The sequence below is a fragment of the Octopus sinensis genome, linkage group LG7 (assembly GCF_006345805.1).
Source record: "Octopus sinensis linkage group LG7, ASM634580v1, whole genome shotgun sequence".
Classification (NCBI taxonomy): Eukaryota; Metazoa; Mollusca; class Cephalopoda; order Octopoda; family Octopodidae; genus Octopus; species Octopus sinensis.
The window spans coordinates 81,447,544-81,459,262 of record NC_043003.1 but is presented as its reverse complement, the minus strand read 5'-3'; the positions used below and the strand labels follow the sequence as shown (position 1 = coordinate 81,459,262).

The window sequence follows — 11,719 nt, the reverse complement described above, 5'->3', positions numbered from 1 at the left end:
TAATCGAGCAAATCGACCCCGGGACTTATTCTTTTGTAAGCCCAGTACTTATTCAATCAGTTTCTTTTGCTGAACCGCTAAGTAACGGGGACATAAACACACCAGCATCGGTTGTCAAGCATTGCTAGGGGGACAAACACACACACAAACACGCCAATATATATATATATATACATATATACGACGGGCTTCTTTCAGTTTCCGTCTACCAAATCCACTCACAAGGCTTTGGTCGGCCCGAGGCTATAGTAGAAGACACTTGCCAAAGGTGCCACGCAGTGGGACTGAACCCGGAACCATGTGGTTGGTAAACAAGCTACTTACCACACAGCCAACAAAATTTCTTTCCAATACTTTCACACACACACACACACATTTATGTACATAAATCAATATAAAAGTATTTTTCTTAATAATTTTTAGAGGCAGTGAGGCATTACACCATGTTAATTTACCAGGAGTTGCAGTGTGGTGTGGTTTATCATCAAGAGGATTAACTGGACCATACATTTTTTACGCTACTGTGACTGGTCTCGTTTACTTGAACTTGCTGTAACAGTCTGTCATGCCAATTATTAGAGAAGACTTTGAAGATGAGGAGTTTTATTTTCAGCAAGATGGAGCAGCCCCATACTAACATCACTATGTTAGATCCTTCCTTGATGAGGCCATGACAAACAGGTCGATTGGACGAAGGGGTTTCATTGAATACCCTGCGAGTTCACCAGACCTCACACCACTAGATTTTTTTTATGGGGATACCTAAAAGACAAAGTCTAGGATATGAAACCTGCAGGATTGGAGGATTAGAAAAAAATCAGAGACAAAGAGAAAGGTGCAGGAGAGATAAACGAGTGGGAAATAGTGGGAGTTATAGAAAGAGAGGGCCAAGAAATATGAGAGAGGGGCAGGAAGAGAAAAGAAGAAAAATGAGATGGAGGAATAAAAGATCAAGTAAGAGTTGTACAAAATTTAGATACATTCCTACAATAAGATGAGAACAAGGGTGTACGTATGCTGCTATGTATATATATATATAAAAATGGAAGAAAAACAGAATAGAGGGCATTAAAATGTTCGGACTGATAGACATATATATATATATATATACATACACACACACGCGTGTGTGTGTGTAAAGAAAGTGTGAGACAGAGAGAAGGGGAGAGACGAATAGAGATAGACTGAATGCTAGACAGATAAACAGAATGATAACAATCTAGATATATACAAATAAATATACATATGTACATATACATACACATTTCTATTATATATATGTATATATATGTATACATGTGTGTGTATATATATATATATATATATATATATATACATTTATATATTATATATACATATATGCATATACATACATACATATATTACATGTGTGTATATATATATATATATATATATATATATATATATATTATATATATATATATATTAGAAGGTTTGGAGATTATGTACAGGTATTATATGTTAGAAGAAATGAGGTACACAGCAATCTGGGTGGTTCATATTTACAGATATTTAATTAATATGTCATATGTTTTTATAAATCATATATTAGTGCTTGCGTCCACTCTATTATATATATATATATATATATATATATATATATATATACACACACATACACACACACATGCACTTAAATATTGCACACACTAGGTTGACTCAAAAGTTTCTCTGCATTTTCACTGATGATTTTTAGCAACTAATTTCTCTATGTTGTGTAATTAATTTCATACAAGTTGTCCAATCATTGATGAACTGTTTATTCTTTATTTTCGTCCTTTATTTTACAGCTTTGATAATGTATGGTGAAAAATTGCAAGTAAAGCCATTTTCTCTCCTTGTGGAAAAAAAAAAGTACGACATGCATGGGCAGAAGCAAAAGAAATTTATGATGTGGAAGGCCTAGGAAATTACATGGAATGTATGGAAAAAAAACTTGCTCATATGTTTGAAGGAAGGTGACACTAACCTTGAAAACAAACCAATGTCAGGAAGACCTTTCTTGAAATGGATAAATAAGAGCCAAGCAAAAGCACACATGCATTGTCAGCAGAATACTTGGTCCTTCACAAAGCACCATCAATCAACAAATTCAAAAACTCAGCCTTGTGCTGTTGAGAAGCTCTTCATGAAGTGACCTATGATGAGGCTCAACGATTTGGGAACATCTATGAAAAACTATTGACAAGAATTCAAGATGCCCATTTTTGGTGTCAAATTGTAACTGGGGATGGAAATTGAATCTAAGAGATATTATCACACACTGCCATGTAATCAAATGGAAATTTGAGGAGCTTAAGGAACTAGAAGTTCCACATCACCCTGCCTATAATCTGGATGTTGCACCACCAGATTACCACCTTTTTCTAAGCCATGGCTCAATTCCTACATGGATGGAGGTTCAAAAACAGGGATGACTTTGAAATCAAATGGATGGAGATTTTTTTAGCTTTGAAACCAGCCAAATGGTATAAGCATGGAATGGTATAAGCTTCTGGCTCAATGATGGCAACAGAAAGTAGTATATGATGGGTTATAGTTTGGTGAATAAATACTTTACATATATAACTTGTTTGAATTATTAATCAAATCATGAACTATGAAAATAGTTTTGACTTAGCTTGTTATATATATTTACATAGTGCACCTTATGAAACATGACATGAGTAATAGCAAATGTATGTTTGATGGAATTAATTATATTCAGAATAGGTCAGTCACTCAGAATTTTATTGCCTATTAACTGGAACTCAATAGTGAGAAATACATGAAACACAGTAGAAATACCCTTACATAAAGTGTGGTATGCAAACACCCACTTGCATGAATTTATGTGGAGTGAATTGCTTAAAAATTATTCTTGGATCAATTTATGTTACTATTTTTCAAACTGGTGCTGTTAGTTGTGCATAAATATACTCCATTTATTAAACTATAATTTGTATTTTAAGACAATATTTTTTTCTCCTAATTTTATAAAGCTAAGATTTAAATCTATGTCATTTGCATAATGTCTGTGGTTCTAGCAATTTTGTCTACCTCATTCTGGTTCTTATGATGGTCTTGATAGTACAAATGTGATTATATATATATAAGACAACAAAGATCAAAATAAGAAATAAGCATGTTTGTTTTCAATACATTTCTGCATGATAGAATGTGTAAGTTAATCACAGGAACTTTGTCTTGGTGAAAAACTTTCTCCCTGAAGAATTTGTGTATGAATATGCACTGCATCAATCTCCAAATGATACCACAAAACTACTAGTATGGAGTTTGGGAATTATTTCACCTTCTCAATGACAGAAATTGATTTGTGTGCATGCATGCATGTGTATGTTTGTGTCAAAATAATGATCAATGGTCCTTCTTGAGCCAGAGACTCATAAGCCAGTTTTCTGGATTCTATGATGTATATACTCTCCACTGTCTAGGATACCAGCCCAATGCAGGGTTACTCATTAATTCCAGTTGAATAGACTGGATCAACCTGAAATGATGTCTTTTGCTCAAAAACACAACACATTGCCCACAATGATGAAGCAACACCACAACCACTACACCACAGGCCGCCGCTCATGCACACACACACGTGCTCATATATATATTATATATATATATATATGCATGTATACACACACATCTATGTGTTTCAATCTACTGAAAAGGCATACTCATCACCCTATATAGGGCCTCTGAGGCTGGTAAGATGGAAAGGGGAAGGAACACTCAAACTAGAGATTTGGTCGAAATACTTGCAACAGAATGGATTCTATTAAAGGCACCAAAGATCCAAGGTAATAATGTTAAGCTAGATAACAGAGTAAGTGTACCAATTTGTATTAATGTATACATACATACACTAGCACTCTTTCGGTCATGATGCCAAGTGTTCCAGTTTATCCACTCAATGGAACAGCCTGTTCATGAAATTAATGTGCAAGGGGTTGAGCACTCCACAGACATGCATACCATTAATGTAGTTCCCATGGAGTGAAGGTGCATGGCTCAGTGGTTGGAGCGTCGAGTTACAATCGTGAGGTTGTGAGTTCAAATCCCGGACCGAGCTGTGTGTTGTGTTCTTGAGCAAGGCACTTTATTTCACGTTGCTCATTCAGTAGTAGAAATGGGTTGCAACGTTACAGGTGCCAAGCTGTACCGGCTTTTGCCTTTCCCTTGGATAACACTGGTAGCATGGAGAGGGGGCGCCTGGTATGCATGGGCAGCTGTTGGTCTTCCATAAATAACCTTGCCCGGACTTGTACCTGAGAGGGTAACTTTCTAGGTGCAATCCCACAGTCAGTCATGACCAAAGGAGGTCTCAGAGTCCCCATGGAGATTCAACATGACAACAGCATATGACAAGGCTGGTTCTTTGATCTACTGGACCAACTCATTTTTACCAGCTGAGTGGACTGGAGCAACGTAAAATAAAGTGTGTTGCTCAAGAATACAACACACTTAGAGGAATCGAACTCACAATCTTTCAATCATGAGCTGAATGCACTAACTGCTAAGCAATGCACCCACGCACATACATCTGTTCATGTGTGTGTATGTGTATGTGCACATGTGTGCATGTGTGCACGTGCATGCATGTGTGTTTGCATGCATGTGTGTGTGCATGTGTATGGGAGGAAGAAGCTTTCCAAACTTGAGTTCAGTTGAGGAACCAGCCATTTAAGTTGACAGCAGTATGATAGATAGATCAATTTAGGATGTGAAGGTGGAAAGACATCTGGTCCACTAGGATTTACTGCTGAGATGCAATTCAGCTTTGTGTCAGAATGAAGTAGTACTGATGCCATCTTATTAAGACAGTTACATGAGACCTAATTAGCCAGGTGTAAGTCTCTATATATATGACATTTTTGACAGGGTCTCATGTTTAGTGATGATGTGGCAACTGTGGAAACAAAAGATTGCTGAATAGATTGTAAAAGCTATACAAGCCATATATACTGATGCAAGTATCAAGGTGGCAGTCAGCAATGGTGAGGAGCTCATCAAAGCTCAGTCCACAGTCCACTTCTGTTCATCAGAATTCATTATTTATTAACAAAGGAATTCAATACTGGCTGTCTGAGAGAATTTTGATATGATGATGCTCTGCTTCTCATACTTAATCTCAAATGGATTTAGAGAAGAAATTCCAGATGTTAAAGCAAAACTTAGAATTAAAGAATTTTAAAGCAAACTTAGTAAAGACTAAAGAATTAGTAAATGGGAGAAGGAACAGGATGATTAATTCATTTCTTACTGGCCAGTGAAACCCAGTAAAAGACAAAGCAAGTCTGCTTTACATTGAGATATTAGTGAGCATGACGGTGGTGGGCTGGCAGCATCATTAGTGTGGCATTTTGTCCATCTTTACAGTCTGAAATCAAATTCCATCAAGGTCAACTTTGTCTTTCATTCTTTTGGGATTGATAAAATAAGTATCAGTTGAGCACTTTTGGCCTTGTACCAGAATTTGAAATCAATATCAGTGTGCATGAAAAGCAGAGTACAATGAGGGAACTGAGGAAATAAAGGCTGAATATGAAGGAATTTTTTGACTGCATGTTTTCAGTTCCACCTTTAGTGCAAAGGGTCTAAGCTATACACTTCTGGTCAACCATGTCTGATGTTTTTTAAACTGCTCTTTCTGTTGAGGAAAGACAAATTTTCCATGAAACCAAGTGGTAATATTTTTGCTGTTTCTGTGAACTGGCAGAATTGTTAACCTGCTGGGCAAAATGCTTAGCAGTACTTCATCTGTCCTTATATTCTGAGTTCTAATTCCACCAAGGTTGACTTTGCATTTCACCCTTTCATGGTCAGTAAAATAAGTACCAGTTGAGCACTGGGGTCAATGTAATTGATTTAACCCCCACCCACAAAATTACTGGCCTTGTGCCAAAATTTTAAACCAATAATTTTGTTTTATCCATCTTTACAATCTGAGTTCAAATTCCACCAGTTGGGCACTAGAGCCAAAGTAGTTGATTTATCCCCCACCACAATGTTACTGGCCTTTTGCCAAAATTTGAAACCAATATTTATGACATTTCGTGCTTAATTTATAATAATCTATCAATAGTAAATCTCCTCTACATTTTGAGTGTGTTTTTTTATTGATTTATGAAGTCTCCTTGGACCATTATATATATAAATATATGTGTGTGTGTGTATGTGTGATGGACTTCTTTCAGGGCTATAGTAGAAAACATTTGCCCATGGTATTACACAGTGTATATATATATATATATATATATACAAGGTGGCAAGCTGGCAGAACCGTTAGCGCGCCGGGCGAAATGCGTAGCTGTATTTTGTATGCCGCTATGTTCTGAGTTCAAATTCCGCCAAGGTCGACTTTGCCTTTCAGGGTCGATAAATTAAGTACCAGTTACGCACTGGGGTCGATATAATCTGTCTGTCTGTCTGTCCTTGTTTCTCCCCTCTATGTTTAGCCCTTTGTGGGTAATAAAGAAACATATATATATATATATATATATATGTATCTAATTAATAATATCAGGGTAATAATGATTTTAGAAATTTTTACTACCAATGGCCTAGCATATAGAAAAATTTGTCAATAGACTATATGATATTCATATAAGATGCAGTGTACATTTAAACACATTAAGAGGTTTCCATCATAGAAATCCTTTATGCTAAAAAGAACAGCTAAAGTCCAAACCTCTTAATGTGTTTAAATGTACACTGTATTTTATATATATATATATATATATGAGATGGCTTCCTATAGTTTCTGTCTATCAGATTCACTATAAAAGAATTATTAGGCCAAGCACTAAAGCACTAAGCATTCACTCAAGGTGCTGTATAGTAGGGTTGAACTCAAAACAACACAGTTTTTGAAGTAAAATCATTAACAATACAGCTACACACACATATATACACATGCACATATTCATATCAATGTATATTTATATATGTATATATGTATGTATGTTGTATATATATATATATATTATATATATATATTCATACACATATATGTACACATACACACACACACATATATATGTATATATATGTATATACTCATGTGCATGTGTGTGTGTGTGTCTATGTGCATTTACAAATCTATTTTGCAAGATTCCTGATGTGAAATCCTTTGCTGAAGTAGATATTGTTATATTTCAGAACGCTGATTTTTTTGCTTCTTTTCCAAATAAAGACACTATATATTCATTCTACAATTGTTTATCATTGTTCTTAGTTTATCTTATCTCCATTGTCTAGAATTCTTTCTGTGGAGGAGGTCTTCCATGCTGTTGCACTAAAGGAGATGAAGAGTTTGTGGGTGTTGCAATTATTGTCATGGATTGAAGACTCACTGGAGAGGTCACAAATGTGTGATGAAAGATTTCCGGATATATATATATATATATATATATACACACATACACTTCTATATGCTTATGTATTTATATATATAAACATATATATATATATATATATATATATATATATTATATTAAATTAGAGATAAAACCACTATTAGGCAAATCAAACAGTGAAAATCATAAGACAATACATAGAAATAAAATTAATTAAAAATATAAAATATAAAATATAAAAAATATAAAATTCCAAATTAAAATATTTAAATAATTTAAACTTATAAATTTTAATATATATATTTTTACTATTATTATTTTATTTTATTTTATTTTATTTATATATATATATATATATATATACAGTTATATATCTATAAATATACTCATATATATATATTTATTTATATATTTTATACATATATTTATGTATATTTATTTACATATTTTTTTATGTATATATATTTGCTCATATATATATTTTCCTTTATTGTATTGATACACACACACACTTTCATATGTAAATATACACCTACACAAGTTACACAGACAAACACTTACTCACACACACACACACATGCATGCATGCACATATTTATTCAATCTCTCAATATATCAATACTTAGAAAGAAATAAGAGGCATGTATCTCCTGTTATGAATCAAAAAACAAATATGAAATACATTGTTTTGAATGGGACAGTGAAATACTTTCAACAAACTGCTGGTCCCATGAGTAATGTGTCTACATGATTTAGACAAACATTCCAAGCCAAGCCTGTGTTTCTTGTTGTACATCCATGACATATCTATGCAACAAAGACAATACTGTTCGTTTGTACTTCCTTATAGTAAATACAGCTTCAAGTACTCTGTAAACAGCAACCGGTTGTAGTAAAGTAAAAAAAAAAAGAATAACTAAATAAATAATTAAAAACATAAAAAAACAAAATAATAATGAGAATGATAATGATGATGCTGCTGCTGCTGCTGGTGATGATGATGAGGATGATGATGACAACAACATCGACTATGATGATGCTGATGTTTATCATTATAATAATACTATTAATAATAATAATTATAATGGTTTCAAGAACTAAGCTGAAGAATTTTAGATTTACTAAGTAGATTTACAGTCTTCCAATTTTTCTATTTAATTTTCAATTGAATTCAAATCAATAAAATAAACATATTGTGAGCTAAGAACACTTTTATACTGCTATGTCATTCAACTAACATGATGCTGTCCAACATACAAATTGTTGATGATGCTTCATTTTCTGGGACATTTTTTCCCCTATTTCTTGGTTTCATATATCGTGATTGGTGTGACTTCAGTTAATGGTATTTTTATTTATTTATTTTCTTTTTATTATCTTTTTCTTTTTTTTTATTCTTATAACTTTTATTGCTGATATTTGATTTTTAATGCTTTCAGTGATTTGAATTCCAATTTAAGTCAAACATTTTTGAAATGCTTTGTAAAGAATTTTTGTTGAGTAGACCAAATATATTTAAAATTTAATTTGTCTTATCTATTTTTCTCTCATTATTATCTTTTTATTTTGAAAATTTTCTATTCATGTTTGTGTTTTGTCTTCTTCTCCATGCCTACTTAATATGGAAGGGAAAGAAACACAACCATTTTAAATTGAACGAATTTGTGAAACAGCTCTTTGTTATATATTTTGCTATGTATTCAGCTTAAACTTGTTTATTTTTTATGTGTGTATGTCTGCATGCACGTGCACATGTGTGTGACTTTCTCACATGATCCAGACTATCGTGAAACAAAACTTTTACTATAGCTATATCAATATGATATGTTGTCAAACAAGTGGAGATAATCTGCTATGCTTCAAAAGAAAAATCAGCTAACATCCCTTTTGTAAGATTCTCTACGAATAGCAATTAATTTTAGTTTTGCATATGTTATTTCACATAACATATGCAAAACTAAACATTATGTTATCACCAGTTTCAACTAGCATTCTTGTTTGTACATTGATCATTGGACTGGAATCCTATTCTATTTTGCTCACAATTTATGATTGAGTTTTAGCCATGAATCAATAAATTGCGAGTCCAACACCTCAACCCCAAACTAAACCATCCATGATTTCCATTGGTATGAATTTTGCTTTAAATCATTGTCTTAAAAATATATAATAATTTCTAATTATTAATGATCTAATTTTTGTTTTGTTTTCTATTGCTTATTAATCTTACTGAGTCGTGAACTTTTGTTCATAATGTCTGGTTATGATATCAAACAAAAAGAGGAAATAAAATATTGTTATATTAATTAGAATTTATTAAATATTGTTGTATCTCTTTTACAGGGATATATCATTGCAATATTTTGCATGCATAATTAAAATTTTAGAAAAATTTCAATATTATTAGCTAAAAACAAAGAATTAAAAATAAGCGCAAAATATTAATTTTGTAATATTTATTTCATTTAATTTCAGAATCATCATTTAATTTTAATATCATAGTTTATAGGTTACTCAGTTCAGATGGAATGCAGTGGTTATAAGAAGAAGAGGTATAGACAAAGAAAGAGAGTGTGGAAGTAGAATAAAATCTGTGGATTAGAATAAGAGTTGGGTAGTACTCTCAGTGAAAAACTTGCACCAAGCACCAACTTCAACCAGGCACCTAGCATATTCTTGTCATGGTGCTATGCACAATAGTATTCATAAGTAGCAAATTTACAAAGAGTATAAAACAAATGGGTATTGTCATTGCTGTTTTTAATAGTTGTTTAACCTCAACATGATCAAACAGACATGTGTGTGTGTGTGTGTGTGTTTGCGAGAGAGTACTGAAAGGTTTCTATCATTGGGTAAAAGAAAATACAGGAGGATCAGTTAATAGTGATATTATTCAACATATTCCCCCTCAGATTTATACATTTATTGTTGTGGTACTTCAGTTTTTCTAAGCCCTGTAAAAGAATTCAGAAAGTTGAGCCTCCAATCAGGCCTTCCATAATACCCTTAAAACCAGGAACTTTCCAGCACCTGCTTGTATAAATTATTATTACTATTCTTTTAGTCAAGAAGGAAGGCTTTCCCATGACTCTTTGCAAAACCTACAAGACTTGAAGAAAAGAGAGTCCCTCAAAAAGGAGACCTAACCCAAACAGATGAAGTCTTCTACTGAAGTAGGATATGACAAGATTTGGATTCGGAATGCTAGAAATACAACTAGGCATCATTGGAAGAAGAAAAGAAGACAACAACAGCAATATCATTTCCAGCCACATATAAAGATTTGTAAAAAACAGATTACAGAGTTTTCAAGTTATTAGTCATAGGTAAGTTTGCATATAGGATTTGCATTTGATGTAATTCAGCTTTGTACCAAGACACACTGATCACTTTGGAGTCATATTTTTACATATTAAGATTATTACAAAATTTATGTTGACTGAGACAAGATATACTTGATAGTTTATCGAACCACAACACATTGTATAATAATTTTGACATTACTTTTAGTAATCATCCTGATATTTGTACTCTTTACTCTTTTACTTGTTGCAGTCATTTGACTGTGGCCATGCTGGAGCACCGCCTTTAGTTGAGCAAATCGTCTCCAGGACTTATTATTTGTAAGCCTAGTACTTATTCTATCGGTCTTTTTTGCCGAACCGCTAGGTTATGGGGATGTAAACACACCAGCATCGGTTGGCAATCGATGTTGCGGGGGACAAACACATACACACACACACACACACATATATATACATATATATGACGGGCTTCTTTCAGTTTCCATCTCCCAATTCCAGTCACAAGACTTTGGTTGGCCCGAGGCTATAGTAGAAGACACTTGCCCAAGGTGCCATGCAGTGGGACTGAACCTGGAACCATGTGGTTGGTAAGCAATCTACTTACCACACAGCCACTCCTGCACCTAGAAAATATGGAATGCTTCACGAATTTGCGTGTCATCCTTGTGCAGGGGCATACTAATCTTTTTTTGTATCATTCCAATTTCAGAATATGTACCGCCGTAGCTAGTAAAGTTACTTTAATAACATAGCATAAATTAGCTTCTATTTTCATAGAATCTTAATTTTGTTTTTATTTTGATATTTACTTTGTTTTATATTATCATTTAATCTATGCTTCAATTGGTTTGATCTTTGATTGTCATCACATTATCACCATTATTCCAAGGTGTGTTGAACCAGGAAATATAATTCTTAAACTTAAGATAGAAATATTCTTATCCACTTACATAAATATGTTAGTCAATGACAGTAGAAACGAAAGTTATAACTCTTAGACTGAACTTCATATGAAATAACTCAAACATAACATTTGTA

The 11,719-nt window shown here is 33.1% G+C and overlaps 1 pseudogene; it reads right to left on the bottom strand.

The window, feature by feature from the left end:
- Positions 1 to 11,307: 11,307 nt before the first annotated feature.
- Positions 11,308 to 11,420, bottom strand: LOC115214596 (annotated as a pseudogene).
- Between the last annotated feature and the right edge of the window lie 299 nt (positions 11,421 to 11,719).